The sequence below is a fragment of the Apodemus sylvaticus genome, chromosome 1, assembly GCF_947179515.1.
Source record: "Apodemus sylvaticus chromosome 1, mApoSyl1.1, whole genome shotgun sequence".
Lineage (NCBI taxonomy): Eukaryota > Metazoa > Chordata > Mammalia > Rodentia > Muridae > Apodemus > Apodemus sylvaticus.
Window position 1 is genome coordinate 25,234,886 of NC_067472.1, and position 17,023 is coordinate 25,251,908.

General features: G+C 45.4%; 1 pseudogene; it reads left to right on the forward strand.

Annotated features, from left to right (window-relative positions):
- The first annotated feature begins 15,130 nt into the window (after positions 1-15,130).
- On the forward strand, positions 15,131-15,251 carry LOC127676583 (uncharacterized; annotated as a pseudogene).
- Positions 15,252-17,023: the final 1,772 nt, after the last annotated feature.

Sequence of the window (17,023 nt, forward strand, 5' to 3'; positions counted from 1 at the left end):
CATCCATCGGGAATCAAGCTGCTTACAAACAGGTTGAAATTTGTGGAGTCAATAGGCTGAGTGATGAAATTGATTACGCAAGTGAATATCTACAAAGTCTTGGCAAAACTGTGCAGAGGAGGCTCATGATGAAAGACCTTTTCAGGAACTGCTGGTGTTGTCCTGTCTGCAGTTCCTGTGAAAGTCTTATGCTGTGCCCCAAGGCAGACCTCCCATCTAAGTTTGGACCAGAGAAACCCAGGCTAAATGAGCTCCTGAGCTGGGATCGTTCCCAGCGGCCGATGAGTGTTGTGCCCTGTGTTAATCATGTTGTAAGCTTGTTCTGGTCAGTCCTCCCACTAGCCTTGTCAGTTGGCTCCTGTTAACATTCATGGTGATGGTATGGGCAAGGAGAGGTCACAGGAGAGGTGATAGTGTTCTGACAATGGCTGAACTTTTACTGTAGTCACTGGTCTCAGAGTTTATACTGTTGCTTTCCCCATTGGAATGAAGGTAGCATTTACTGGGCACCCACAAGAAGGCAATCACCAAACACAAAGTCCTCAGGTGTCCCACTGCCCTTAGCTGGCCGCCATCACCCTTACTTTATAGGTGAGTTGATGTCTGTAGGTATTAACATGATTCTGTCATACAGCAAAAAGAAAAAGGCTTACACTCTGCTGAACCAATCCAAAAGGCTTTATTCTCCTCTGTCCTCTGATCCCTTTGAGCCTGTGATCACAGAGATGACCACTCCCAGCTCTCTCCATGGTGCTCCACACACAGAGCTGTGAGCTTTAGATGAACCAATGCATGCGGATCCCAGCTCTGAAAGGCTAGGACTCCGGTCAAAGCTCATCTCTGTTTTCTGCATCACTAGGCCAAGGGAACACAGAGGGCATCCAGAGCTGCATGGGACTCCAAGCTAAACTGGGGGAGCTGAGATTATCTGAGAAAGATCCTGGGAGCTTGTTGGCCAAGCATGTGAACTGGAAGAAACATCTCAGCAAACATCTTAGTTGGAGAAAGGTGGTAAATATTCTAATGCTTTGAAATTAACTGCCTGGACAGGACTTAGGAAGGAATAGGGAAGGGAGGAAGCAATGGAAGAGGTGCTAATTGCTTGCTGCTAGCCAGTAGTCGTGATTTTAGCTGCTTTATAGAGATTCTACACACACACACACACACACACACACACACACACGTACACACACGTACACACAATACATACCATACACAAATACATACCACACACACCTCACACACATACCATGCACACATACCTCACATAGCACACACACATAGCACACACACAGCCCATACACCACATACCACATACATACACACATACCATACACACCACAGACCCCCCACACACCACACCTCACACCACATGCCTACAAGACAACATATACCACATATGCACAGCATACAGAACACACACACACACACACACACAATACATACCATACACAAATACATACCACACATACCTCACACACATATCATGCACATATACCTCACATAGCACACACACATAGCACACACACAGCACACACACCACATACCACATACATACACACATACCATACACACCACAGACCCCACACACACACCATACCTCACACCACATGCCTACAAGACAACATATACCACATATGCACAGCATACAGAACACACACACACACACACACATATACTTGCTGGTTAGGTTGTTCTTTTGTAAATGTTATAAAGGTCATGGCCCCACACTGCTGCCACCCTTCTATCCATATGGAGTGTTGGAGAGAGGCATCAAGTCAGTGAGCAGAGGCAGAAACAGAGAGAGAACCACAGAGAAGCAAAGCAAAAGGCAGGGCAATTTCCATCCTGATGGCCTGAGGCATTGCCAGGTCACCCTGACTGGGGTGCCAGGATGCCCAACCCTCTTACAAACTCTCTGGGTGACAACTGCAGGCTTTGCTGAGAGTTGACTCCAGGAAATCTCGACAAGAGGAAGACCAGTTTGTTAAAGGCCGATGTACCTGGAGAACCAGCATGGAGCCATTGTCAGCCTCCAGCTGTGTGATGGGCAGGCCAGTTTCCTCTCCTTCCCATGCCGGGATTCCTGGAAAGCTGCGTGTTGACCAGGGATTTTCTCTTCTATTTCATAGAGATTTGGAGGCTCCATGAACCCATAAAGAGACCCGAGGCAGACCAGAGAGCCAGAGGGCAGGTGACTCTGAGCCCCTCACCCCTACTCCAAAGGTAGTATTCAGAGCTCTCTGAGTTATCTGTGCTGTGTGTACCACTGAAAAGAAGGACAAGTGGCCCGCCTTTCCTTCCTAGGATGGGAGCCAGCCCCTTTCCAGTGGACCCACCCAGTGTACACTATCTGCTCATTATTACACTGTGACCTCTCTCTGTTGTTACACCCAGTGCTGCAGCGCACGGTGCTAGCATTCAAGTAACCCTTGTGTTACTTAAGAATGAGCCCAAGTTGCACACACATTGATGCTGACAACTTGGTTATGTCAAAGAGAAGCTCTTAATTATCATCTAAAAAATTTTATAAGTGTTCTCTATAAGCAAAAAACTGAAAGTCTTTGATTTGTTAAAGAAGAAAAACAGTATAAAGTTGGGCACTTCATCTGAAGTGTTAGACATCTACCAGAACAGGGCTTCTTAATTTTTCCACTCATAACGCTTTTTGGCCTAAGAAAGGTTTATACATCCCCAAGCATATGGTTACATAAAATAGGTATGAAAATGAAATGTTTACTGATAATAAATTATGTGCATATTTATGGGATGAATGTCATTTCTTATTTTATATAAAACTGAAGTCCTGACTGAGTATTTGGTGCTGTAGGACAAAGAGCAGCTTCAATAGTTTTCAGTCAGTATTTTATATCTGTAGTAGTCAACGCTGAGAAGTCTAATTTATACAATGTAGTAATAAACCTGAGAGAAGTATGTTTAGGGCCATTTCAGAAAGTGTTGAAAATGATCTCTTAAGACAAAACTTATTTAATAATTTTAAAATGAAAATTAAGTTAGCAACTCAAACACCAACTTAAAAATCGAGCAAAATGTGGTAGGGGCAGTGAGGGGAGGAAGGGGCGGAAGCAGAGAAGGATGGGGCAGGGTGAGTGAGAACACAGTTTGAGAAAGAACACCTTGGTCAAGTTCATTACTCTGCAAGCTAACAGAAAAACAAGGGAAACAGTACCGGATGTTGCTTGAGGAAACTAGAAAACATTACTAAAATAATTTTGTGTATGTGTGTCTTAGTCAGGGTTTTTATTCCTGTACAAACATCATGACCAAGAAGCAAGTTGGGGAGGAAAGGATGTATTGAGCTTACATTTCCACACTGCTGTTCATCACCAAAGGAAGTCAGGACTGGAACTCAAGCAGGTCAGGAAGCAGGAGCTGATGCAGAGGCCATGGGGGGGGGGGGGATATTACTTACTGGCTTGCTTCCCCTGGCTTGCTCTCTTATAGAACCCAAGGCTACCAGCCCAGGGATGGCACCACCCACAAGGGGCCCTCCCCCCCTTGATCACTAATTGAGAAAATGCCCCACAGCTGGATCTCATGGAGGCACTTCTTCAACTGAAGCTCTTTTCTCTGAGATAACGCCAGTCTTTGTCAAGTTGACACACAAAACCAGCCTGTATGGAGTGGTGACCCACAGTTTAAGAAACTGGGCATTAGATCCCTTTGCATGTTCCCTGTGGATTAATTCAGACAGCTGACACTGAAAACCCAGACCTCAAAAGGGAACCAATGCGTCAGCCTCTACACCCTTCATCCAGATGCCCTTTGAGAGCAGCTCCATTGACTTGGGCTCTCTGCCCAGCCACTGGGATGCCCAAGTCAACTTGCTGTGCAGGTTTCTCTGGATCCCTCTTCTCCCTCACATACATATCCTTGGGATCTCCTACCTAGAATCCTGGTCTAGTTTAGCTCCTGCCATGCAGCACTCCCTCCATGGAGAGGTGTGAGGTGTGAGGAAGACAGCCACACACACAGAATGTATAATGGGTTGAGTTTGAATCCCTGGCCTCAACTTATGTGTTGGAGGCTTGAATACTAACACAGCTTGATTCAAAGCAGGGATTCAAGGGAAGTGATTGGATCCCGAGGGCTCTGACTTCATCATGGATTAGTTTCTTGATGGATTCATAACTTGGCTGTACCACTGAGAGATGGTACAGGCCAGGGGGTGTGCCCTGACGTGCTTTGTTCCTGATACCTTGCTGTCCCTTTGCTTCCTGGATGCCATAGGAGAACAGCTTTCCTCTCCTGTGCACTTGTGCTGTGAAGTTTCTGCCTTAGCACAGGCTTAAAAGCAATAGAGCCAGATGGCGGTGGACTGAGACTCCAAAACCAGCAGCCCAAATAACCCCTTCCTCCCTGAAGTAGGACTGTTCGGGCATTTTACCACATCTCTGAGAAGTGACTGATACAGGAGATGATGGCCTGACACCTCATGACTGGTGACACTGAAAAATCTGATGCTCCAAATGCAGTCATTCTCTTAAGAAGCCAGCCAGAACTGGTCTTGGCTATGAGATCACCTTTCTCCTTTGGGAACTTCCTCATGAACTCCTCGATGCTCACAGGAACCCATCAGTGACAGCTTAGAGACTTCTGGGCTCAGGCTTTGCTGCTAAGTCTGTGCTTGTCACATGGGCCCTCGGGGTGTCACACAGCAGCATGGGGCACTCCTCACTAGAGCTGGGCTACCCACCCTTCTCCGCTGGATGTCTGTCCTAGTTGGGTGAGAGTATGAAGCCACCAGGGTGTGGTGGTGGTGGTGTCCAAGTAGAAGAGGCCATTAGTGCCTACAGTCTCAGCAACGGCTGTGCTGCCTTTCTGGGCATGCCTCTGCTCTTGAGTGACTTGTGGGGCAGTGCCCGACTCTTCCTGTCCTGAGCTGAGTGGACCTCGGGCTTCTCTGCATGTGTGTCCCTGCACGGTGGGTGAGGAGCCTACCCCCCAATGGTTTTGGAAGATGCTCATACTTGTCTGCACTGATGTCTTTTCTGGGGTTCATAAGCCATATCACCTTCTGTTGAAAGAACAGTTGGGTTGCATGAGGCTGCACTGGAGGCTAACAGATTTCCCAGGGGACTGCTCACACAGATGGTCTGGGGCTCCATAATAGGAAAGCCCAATGGTCATCCATGCCCCAGGCCAAAATAGAGTGGGGCATGGGTGTGGCTGTTCGTGCTCACCTGGGTGCTGGTGCTCTCTCAGGAGCTTGGGTCAGGATCTTAGAAGTGGCAACCATACTCTCCCACATGGCTCTGGGAATCCCACCTTGGCTTTGATAGCAATTCTGTTGTTTACAGTTCAGTGACCCAGCTCTGGGACTGAGGAATCTCCAGTGGGGGAGGGGTTTATTTGCCTTTCTCTTTTGAAAGGTCTGAATTCAACCCTGAGAAATAGGAACTGTCCTATTTTCTTTTTTAAATGTCCTGAGGGTTTCCTAAAGTAAACAGACACTGGTTACTGAATAATTGACCTACATTTCTGGGGGTGCAGGGGGAGGTGCTCTGCAAAGATGGCGCTGGGAAGCAGTGCTGGGGGAGAATCCGGATCCTTCAGCAAACGTCAGAGCTTAGATGAGTCCCGCAGTCTCAAACACAATCAAGTACCATCCTCACAGAGAGACAGCTTCTCTTCTCAGTATTATTTCTGCTATATCTGGGGAAAGAGGAGCCTCTGAAATTTGTTTTCAAAAACTTTCAGATACCATTAATTCAAAGGCCTCCACCACATGAATATATGGACTATTGTAGGAAGGCTGGATAATTGAAAAGATTCAGGATGCACTATGAGCACTCCTTATTACTACACCCACGGTATCTTCAGTGGACTGTGGGGCTAACGATACTTTGGGGGATAGGCATAGCAACGACTCCTGAATATGACCAGGTATCATTGTGTAGATTCTGTGAACATTGCTTACAGGACAAGTGGAATTTTCTGAATGTAATTGAATTTAGGATTTTGGTTGAGAAACCATCCTGGATTATCTGGGTGTTGATCATGGTAGCCAAGAGGTTCTTATAAACAGGAGAGGAAGCAGAAGAGTCCGTGCTGCATTGTTGCTTCTAAGGGTGAAGGATGAGGTCATGAGCCAAGCCTAAACAAGGAGGGGAATCAGAGTCTCTGTGGAGCTTCCATTAGGAAGGTAGCTCCTTTCAAGACCCTAATTTTAGCTCCATAAGACAAAATTTTCATTTATGACCCCCCCAGAGCAATATGCTAGGAAATGGAAAAAATGTTGTTTTAAGCCCCTGTCATAATTTGTTAGAGTGACAATAGGAAACTGATATTCCTTCTTCATTGGTCTTGTGTAGAGGAATTTTAATCCAGTAGCATGACTACTCTGGCAAGGGATCTTATCCAAAGACCTATATGACAGCCCATATCCAGAGGAATATATGATCCTGCTAGAATGCAGACATGCTCTGGATTACAGCATGATCTGTCTGGAATACAAACATGCCCTTAGTACACACCTGTAATCCCAAACAATGAAAGTAAAGTTAGTTTGTAGAAGGAAGCTGTCATGTTTAAAAGTGACTTTCAATTGAGGGACAAAGTGATGTATCAGAGAATGATTTGACAGAACAAGTCGGAGATAGGATATGCCCAACTCTCATGAGAACAGGAAAGAGAGGCTGGCTACTTTGGAGAACCTCATGGAGAGAAGAGAGAGAGAGCACACTTTTACCAGGACAGGTTTACAGAGCCAGGTTGTAGGTGAAAACAGAAGGAGCCAGAGCAGATCAGCAAAGGAGCCAGGTTGGAAACCAGAGAGTAAAAAGGAGTCAGAAGATTAGAGCAGATTGCCAGAGTTAGTTTGAGGCTAAGCTGAACAATTCAGGCAAAGGCCAAGAGACGCTGGATTGAATCAGTTAGCTTGGAAGATTAGATTGTATGGAGGCTAGAAATGTCCAGGCTTAGGCCCAGGGATAGTTAGACCAGAGACAAAAACACTCTGGGTTCAGCCCAAACTGTGTATTTGCATAGTTTGGGTACAGCTCTCATCTTATCCCATCATCTGGGATAAGTAATAATTACCATCTTGCACGTGGAGATGTCCTTTGATTGCCTTTCCCCAAACCCAGATCTGGATTTAAATGTTCTTCCTGAGGCCAAGACAGCTTTTCAGTTCTTGATGATCAGGAACTAAACTAACACTCTTGGGTGATCTGCCACCCTGTGGAACTCCTCTTAGGTCCTTAGAATCAAGGAGAAAAGTGACAGGCATAACTTTCTGACTTCCAGATATGTTCAAGGACCCCAGGGCTCATAGATTCCAGGCTTTTAGCATTTGCCAGGGAGATAGGTAAAGGTGATGATCTCTTGTCTCTTATGTGGCCCTAGAAGTCACCTGCCTAAGGCCATAGAGTAGGCTAGGTCCTGCGCATGACTGAGATGGCTGTTATTCCTCAGCTTGTAAGGGGGGAATGGTCTGGAGCCTTCCACAGAGTCACCATCACATTTGGTGGAGGATCTCCTCCACCAGGATTTGGCTCTGGGCCCCCCACTGCAGATGGTTGGTGGTGGCAGAAGACAGGATGGGGTCATTCTTCTCAACATGCATGTCCTGTACCGATACTGGCTGCAATATGCCAAGTTTGCTGCGGATCATCAGAAGGCAGGGCGAACACCCCACCCTGGTCTCCTGGGTGGTCAGGACTTGTGTATATTTTGGATTTCCCAGTGCTTTTCTAGGAGGGCCAACAGGGTGTGGGGGTGGGAACACTGGCAGCTGTGTCCTGACCACCTTTGCCACGCAAAGAACTTCCAAGTGATCCTTTGACCGTCAGCATTTCAGAGGTGAGAGTCAAAGCAGAAAAAGTAGGTCACCTAGTACAGAGCAGGACATTAATTTCAAAGTTTCCAGAATTTTCTCTTGGCTCAAGAAAGATCATAGCCTCTGAGAACCCTGGAGGTCTCTTCCTCTTCTCAGATTTAATTATTAGATGAGCACCAATGAGCTAGGCTTTGACTGGAGCTGTTCATATCAAACAAACAAACAAACAAAACAAAACAAAACAAAAAATCTCTTTACAACTAAACTGGAGATGGAAACTGCATAGATTAGGCAGGCCCTCCCTGTATGGGCAGATCCCGGATGTTACTGCTAGGTTTAAGTTGGTAATCCCCGTCACTCTGCTCTACTGAGCATTCTCACAGAGGAGAAGCAGTAAACACAGGTATCTAGCTGGGAACCCAAGTAACTTCTAGATCAGTGGTTCTCAACCTTTCTGCAGCTGCTACAGTTCCTCATGTTGTGGTGACTACCAACAATAAGCTTATTTTGTTGCTACTTTATAACGAATTTTGCTACTGTCCTACATCATAGTATAAATGTCTGATACGTAAGGTATTTGATATGTGCACCCCAAATAGGTTTCTGCCCACAGGTTTAGAACTGCTCTAAAATCATTGGATCTTCAAGTCTAGTGCTTTTGTTAAATCAGTTTTGGGGACATGGCTGAGATTCTGATTTCTAGTTGTCACCAAATTCTACTTCTCTCTCAAGTTACATACACAGTTGGACCACATTTTGACTCCTTCACAGCTGTGTTTGCTGTGCATGGGAGATGTGCATGGGTGCCTCCAAGGCACCCTCCAAGGAAGCCTTGCTTAGAGCTGGCCCCACCCTCTCTTGGCTACAACTCTTGGGAGAATAGGCCCTGCACTTCATCTGGACAGCACAGTAGAACTGTGGCATGGGTGAGGAAGAGCCAGCCCCATACTATGGCAAGATAAAGGGAGAGCTGGCCCCGCCCCTCACTGGGGCAGTGCTGGAGAGCTGGCTCTGGTGTCAATGGCACAGGAGAGCTGGTGAGCTGACCAACTTAGCTTCCATCCAGGCACAGATCCAGGGCTTTGAATTGGCCCACACCAACATCTTCCCCATCTATAATTAGCAGGAGTGCATGAAAGGACCAGTCCTGCAGGATCTCCATGACACAGGGCAACAACAGGATATCTAAGAGGAGTCCTGGTGGGGATGCAGTATTGATAGTGTAGTAGAAGCCAGAGGTCTTGAACTGATGACTCATTGCAATGAACATTTGCTAGTAAAGCTGTTTGGACAAAAGATAGAGTGTGACACACCATGACACAGCACTTTACTTTCCAGGGTGAGATTTTGTTGTTGCTATTGTTTTTGTTTGCTTTGTTTTTTGTTTTTGTTCTCCTTTTCTCTCTCTTTTTTTTCCTTTGGGGCAAGGTGGTTGTAAGGTGGAGGGTGGATACAAAGGATGGGAAGAAGAGTGGGACTGGGGTGAATGGTGTGAAATTCACAAAGAACCAATACAAAGTTATTTTTTAAAAGTGCACTAATAGGTTTGTGGTGTCAGCCAACCTTGTCACAGTCTTCAGCTGTGGAGTCGCAGCTCCTAACCCTATGTCGACCTTGCTTTTATCACTGTCTTTTCACAGACCTTGATATCTAATAACTTTGTGCCTCCCCAGACCAACTGGAGTGTCTCCTTCCAGAGCATTCAGCCTATGATTCCAAGGGACTGAGCCGGCTTCAGTGCAATGTACATGGAAGTGGTACTTGCTACTTGGAGCTTGGCCTCGGAACTATCCTGAATAGGTGTGCATTATGCCTTCTCCTTTAGTCCCCTGGATATGGACTTTAGTGATGTTCTACAGCGTGATAGGCCCAAAGGATGGAGGTTGCTGGAGATCAAGAACTAATCTTGCTAATCTGAGAATCCTTCCAGAACTCTGTTAGAAATGAGCTTGCATTGTTCACAACCACTGAGTTTTGGCCATGTGTTTGCTAGTCTAGCTGATCTGTCCTGATTACTCTCCCCTTCTCATCTACCTCTTTAGGGACAATTGGAGGAGTTAGAGAAATCTGTGTCTCTAAATATGGGTGATCACTGGCAGGTATGAGTGGACACCCAAGTGCTTACTATGGCTAAACTTAGGCTTAATTAGAGATCCTTGGATCAGATAGTTAGGCAGAAGAACAAGACCTGGAGCAGTTTTCTTGTGTGGAGATCTAAACTCCCTTACATGTAGTCCAATGCTACTATGTTGTTATCAAAAAAAAAAAAAAAAGCCAGCCCCAATATGGGCAGCAATCAATCATAAAAAAGGAATTTAAGTTCTCATTCTAACAAAAAGGAGACTAAACTTGTCCCTCCTCCTTTTACTAATAGGCCAGGTTTGGGATGTAACATGGTCAATTCCCTTGACTATGGAATTACTCAGGGCTTTCAATAATGGAGAGTGATAGATGGCAGACACATGGAATATAGTTGTATATATTATAGATAGCTAAATTATAGATAGGTGAAGAATGGTAGATATGTGGAGATAAGGAAGGCATTGGCAACTGGATGGATGGATGGGTACAGAAGCCACGGAGGCTAGAGACACTGAGATCTGTTCTTATGGTTATGTGATTAGGACCTGGGTTGGGGGGTGGGTATGTGGCTCTAGTGAGACATGGGACTCAAAACCAATCTTCACACTTTGGGCCTTATAGAGGACAGCTACCAGGTAAAAAACATTCCGTTGGTCCCAGACAGATTTTCCTTTGCCTTGCAATAGTTTTGTTTTTCTTTATAATGTTTAGAATTCATATACTCACATTTTGTCATGTAGTGGGATGGAGGGAGAGGGCATATTTAATGGCTTTATTCTCTAGGTTCTGGCATACTCAAACATTTTTAACACTTTCATTGTAACACAAGTTGGGTCAGGGCACAGCTTTTAATTTTTTTTTTATAATTCTTCATGTTTTTTTTTAAATTGTGTATGTGCCATATATCATGGGATATGATATGCCCTTGGAATTCAAGTGACAGGAACTTGTGAACTGCCTGACATGGGTGTTGGGAGTGAAGCTTGGGTCCTCTGCAGGGGCAGCAAACTGTCTTACCACTGAGCCATCTCTCCATCTTCTTTCTTGAAGCTTTTAGCATGACTTTATTTAGCTTAACATTGTCTGGGAGTATTGTAGCATATCATAGGAGCCGAAGTAGGACAAGTTGGACTGGACAATGGAAAGCCTTTAATCACTGGCTGACATATTTGGCTTTGCTTGTTGACAACATAGAACTACTGAAAATTTCTTAGCAATGCAGTGGTAGGCTCCATGAAGAGACTTGAGATGCCTTTCACAGAGATCAGATTAGATCCAGCACAGGGGTTGGGTGGTCAAGGCCTAGACCGGTACAGTGGCAGTGTAAATAGATCTACAGTGGATGTAGAATTGCTGGGCCCTGGCCAGGTTACTAAAGGGACAGGACGAAGGAGAAGGAACCATTAAATAGGATGCCTTAGGTTAAGGTAAGCTACTGGGGAGATGGTACCATTATACAGCAAAGGGAAAAGGAAGGAGACCGAGGAAGTGGGGGAAAGGAGATGGTGGTGATGTTGAGAGTGGAATTGGTAGGAAATTCGGATGTTGTGGACTAGGAGTAGAGTTTAGAGAATGCAGCATGCAAGGCAGTGTAGAAGTGGGGGTCTCTAAGAGTGATGAAGATGCCCACCATGAGCTTGTTTCCAAATGTAAATCCTTGTTCGCTTCCTGGAAGATGTGAAAATAGACTGCCAGCCTCCCTTTCTTCTAGTCAGTGACAGAACTGCAGCAGTGTGGGAGATTCCCGGGCACCCTCAGTCCCCTGCAGTTGTAAATACATCTCATCTCTGCCCTGGCATGTTTTTCTTATTAGTTTAAGGATTCCTCAGCTTTGCCAGGGAACATGTTCATGGGCTTCATTAACTATGCTGGTTTTCTTTTTTATTGATTTTGTTTTTCTTTGTGATCCATAGGGATGTTCCTCCAATAATTCATAAAAATGTATCTCTGCTCCTTTAGTTAGAATCTTGTAAACACTCAAGGCACTGGATTTTGGATTTTGTATATGTGTGTATATGAGGAAGATATTGTTCTATGCCACAGTCACAGAGTCTTGAAACAGGATCTCTCACTGAACCTAGGGTTCACTGTTTTGGCTAAACTAACTGGCCAGAAATCCTTCTGTTTCTGCCTTCTAACAGCACGGAGATTAAAGGGCATGAGGGGGTAGTGTGGCTTTTTTGTTTGTTTGGTTGTTGTTGTTTTGAGACAGGGTTTCTCTGAGGGGGTAGTGTGGCTTTTTTGTTTGTTTGTTTGTTGTTGTTTTGAGACAAGCTTTCTCTGGGTAGCCCTGGCTGCTCTTGAGCCCACTCTGTAGACCAGGATGGCCTTGATCCTAGAGACCAGCCAACCTCTGCCTCCCACCATGTACCACGCCTGTGCAGCAGGCTCTTACTCTGACATCTCTCTAGCCCCAGGATAAATGACTTAAGTAATTTTTAAAAAGATTAAGCCAGGGCCAAAGCGAGCCACGCATTTTTGGCTCAGTGTGCTTCCTAGGTCATCCCATTTGAAATTCAATTGAGAAGGAACTTATGGCTTCTAAGTATCCATGAGTTCCAACAGAACCCAAGAGACATAAGTAAGTCGGCAGGGGACTGAGTTGCTGAGGTTGAGTTTTTCTGAGAGATTCTGCTGAGTGGTTTTAGACCCCAGATACTCCTTTCCTCATGGACCACCACCAGATGACCTTGAACTAGGAAGCCTATAGTCTCTGTAGCCCAGACGAGAGAGGAGAGCTTGGGAGTTCCCCAGCGTGGAAGGCAGGAGCTGTGGAGACTCTGAAACATCTAACTCATGATGGCAGCTGAGAAGATGGAACAGGGATGGTGCTGTTTCTCTATTGGTCTTGGAGAAGTTCATTAGTGGCCATGCAGGGACAAGTCCACTTTGATAGGGAAGTGGGAATCAAGAGCAGAAGCTTAGGAAATTAACGAGCAGTCTGATCAATGACTGCACGAAGTCCTTGATGGCTACTCTTGTCAACTTGACACAAGCCAGTCATCTGGGAAGAGAGTACCTCATCTGAGAAATCCACTCACCAGACTGGTCTGTAGGCAAGTGTGTAGGGTATTTTCTTGTTTGATGGCTGATGTAGGAGGGTCCAGCTCACTGTAGGAAGTGCTACCCCAGGGCAGGTAGCCCTGGATAACAGTGGAATGCAGGCTTAGCGAGCTCTGGTGTATGTGTGGGAGGGAGGGCGATGAGGGAAAGCCTGTAAGCAGGACTCCTTCACAGCTTTGTGCCCAGGTTCCTGCCCTGAGTCCCCTGGACAATGGGCTGTGATATAGAAGTGTGAGTGAAATAGTCCTTTTCTCCTCAAGTTGATTTCACCATGGTGTTTCATCTCAGCAAGAGAAACCCTAATTACGATAAAAATTGGTACCGTGCTGTGTGGTATTGATGTGGCAGATCTGACCATGGGTTTCTGGGAAGACAGTGGAAGGACTGTGGAATTTGGGGCTAGAAAAACTGTGTGTGCTTAGAGCCTACCGAGCTATTGTGGGAACTGAGAAGCACGCCTACTCTGAGAGCTTTGCAGACAAGGGAGGGAGGGCTGGCTTGTCTAGCTTCAGAGGGAAGTTCTGGTAGTCTCTTAAGAGCCACTAAGTGAAACCTTTGCTTTACTGGGACAATTATACTGGTCAGCTGGAGTTGAGAAATTAGTGGTGGTTAAGAAAAGACCATTTCGTCCTATTGACAGTGTCCTTTGCCTTACAGAAGCTTTGCAATTTTATGAGGTCCTATTTGTCAGTTTTTGATCTTAGAGCATAGGCTATTGGTGCTCTGTTCAGGAAAAATTTCCCTGTGCCCACATGCTCCAGGTTCTTCCCCACGTTCTCTTCTATTAGATTCAGTGTATCTGGTTTTATATGGAGGTCCTTTATCCACTTGGACTTGAGCTTTGTACAAGGAGATAAGAATGGATCAATTTGCATCCTTCTACATGTTGACTGCCAGTTGACCCAGCACCATTTGTTGAAAATGCTGCCTTTTTTTTCCCCAATGGATGGTTTTAGCTATTTTGTCAAAGATCAAGTGATATTAGACTCCAGAGAACCAAATAACCCTCTTAAAAAATGGGATACAGAGCTAAATAAAGAATTCTCAACGTAGGAATACCAGATGGCCGAGAAACACCTAAAGAAATGTTCAACATCCTTAATCATCAGGGAAATGCAAATCAAAACAACCCTGAGATTCTATCTCACACCAGTCAGAATGGCCAAGATAAAAAAACTCAAGGGACAGACAGCAAATGCTGGAGAGCATGTGGAGAAAGAGGAACACACCTCCATTGCTGGTGGGATTGCAAGCTGGTAAAACCACTCTGGAAATCAGTTTGGTGGTTCCTCAGAAAATTGGACATAACACTACCTGAGGACCCAGCTATACCACTCCTGGGCAGATACCCAGAAGATGCTCCAACATGTAATAAGGAGACATGCTCCACTATGTTCATAGCAGCCTTATTTATAATGGCCAGAAGCTAGAAAGAACCCAGATGTCCCTCAACAGAGGAATGGATACTGAAAATCTGGTACATTTACACAATGGAGTACTACTCAGCTATAAAAAAACATTGAATTCATGAAATCCATAGGCAAATGGATGGAACTAGAAAATATTATCCTGAGTGAGGTAACCCTGTCACAAAAGAACACACATGGTATGTACTCACTGATAAGTGGATATTAGCCCAAATGCTCAGAAGATCCAAGATACAACTCACAGAGCACATGAATCTCAAGAAGGAAGACCAAAGTGTGGATACTTTGATCCTTATTGGAAAGTGGATCAAAATACCCATGGCTCACAGCCAACCAATAGAATGAACATAGGGTCCCCAAATGGAGTAGCTAGAGAAAGGACTCAAGGAGCTAGAGGTTTGCAGCCCTGTAGAAGGAACAATAATATGTACCAACCAGTAGTACTTAAGAGCTCCCAGGGGCTAAACCACCAACCAAAGAGTATATATGGAGGGACCCATGGCTCCAGCTGCATATGTAGCAGAAGATGACCATTTCAGACATCAATGGGAGGAGAGACCATTGGTGCTGTGATTAGGGGAATGTAAGACAGGAAAGTGGGGTGAAAGTGGGGCTGTACAGGGGGAGGGGTGATGGGATAGGGGATTTTTGGAGGGATATCTCAGAAAGGGGATACCATTTGAAACGTAAATAAAGAAATAAAGCAAATATCTAAAAAAAAAAAAAAAAAAAAAAAAAAAAAAAAAAAAGACCAGCCCCTGCTCTTAGAGCTGTTGCAGCTGGGGCTGCTGTGTCACAGGTGTGGCAGGAGCTGGCAACAAAGGAGAGGCTATGTCTATGCACGGTGTGAACACGTGAATGATTAATAGCCTCAAGTTCCCTGAAAAAAGCAGGTGTGAGGGGGAGAGGGGATGAATGGGATTGGGGTGATGTAAAATTCACAAAAAAATAGAGAAGTAGCGGGGGTGGGGCAGAGGTGCTGAATAAGCTGTGAGGAGGAATTCAGTGTAGGGATGGACAAGGCCTCTTTCCTGAGAACATGTCCTTAAGAGAACATTTTATCTTCTCAGTTCTTTTGTTTTGTTTTGTTTTTTGAGACAGGGTTTCTCTGTGTAGCTCTGGCTGTCCTGGAACTCACTCTGTCCTGGAACTCACTCTGTAGACCAGGCTGGCCTTGAACTCAGAAATCTGCTTGCCTCTGGGATTAAAGGCGTGCGCCACCACCTCCCGCCATTTTATCTTATCTTAAACAACAGTGGTTAGCAGAAAAACCAACAAGAGGAGTATAACACCCTCCTGGATATCCCTAAATCCTGTCTTGGGGATGGATGAAAGAGGCTACAACCACTGCTGGAGAACTGCTTAAGGGACTGGCAGTGTGGTAGTCATGGAAATCAGATAATTTTCCTACTTATCAAGAACAGAGGGAACTAATTCAGGCCCAGAGAAGAAGGCATCTTATGAGAACCCACACAACTCCGTAAGAGTAAGATCCTGGCCAGGAAGTGTCCCTTTAGGGATCTTTTCTCCATGCCTTATGTTGAGTGCAACTAGGAATTCTCTTCAGGCCAAACCAGTCCTCTCCTGAGCCTGTCCCCATTGCACCAGAACCTTGAGGGAAATTCTACATGTAAAGCCCACCAGGAAAGACTCCACCAATGTGAGCAAGGTCCCTGTGTCTAGGTATTTCTGTCGCTTTTTAGCTTTCCAGAGAAGACATGGGAATGAGAGGTCATTTGCTTATGCTCAGTATAACAAAGGCACAGAAAACCAACCTGTTTAGCCACAAAACTAACCTGTCTAGTCAACAAAACCAACCTGTTGGCAGGAGGATTTACACGGAGGAGGGGCCCCTTTCACACTCCTTCTGTCACCAGTTTCCAACCATCCATGTACCATCACAACTGAGGGCTCACCAGAAAATCTGATGGAAAAGTCTTCCATACCAGAAGCTTCTACAGTGACTGCCTCAAAGTGATGAATATAAATATACTATGCTTGTACTGCTATGGTACTTATCCACTAAGAACAAGACAAGTGTACGACTGCCTGGTGATGCTTTCTTTTATCTCACTAAAGTAAAATGTAAGGCTAGAGAAGGCAAATGCCTAGGAGGAAGTGGACATTTTACATTTGACACTTACTGAACCCCAGTGGTTACTATTAATGAAATGTAACATAGTCTTTTGGGATACACACATGTATGTACACACACACACTTATATACATTACATATGAACACTCAAAATTAGGGTCATACCACTTATTCTGTGAGAACATTCTTTTCACTGTGTGGGATAGCCACCCCCACTCATTTCTGAATGAGCCAGGAGCCACAAGGTAACTGGGTGAAGGCAGGTTAAGGCTCTGTGTAGTCTGGAGTGGAAAATTAGACCTCATTGATTACAGTTGAGACCATGGCTTCAGAAATCTCTCTCTCTCTCTCTCTCTCTCTCTCTCTCTCTCTCTCTCTCAGGGTGAGAGTGCATGAGACCTGGACCTACCCTTCACTGGTGCAGTGCTGGAGAGCTGGCCCTGGCGACATGAGCATGGGATAGTTGTCAGATTGACCAGCGGAGCAGCCACCCAGATCCAGAGCCAACTCATGGCCCTATTCCATCTATAAACCGCTGGTGAGTGGGAAGGGCCA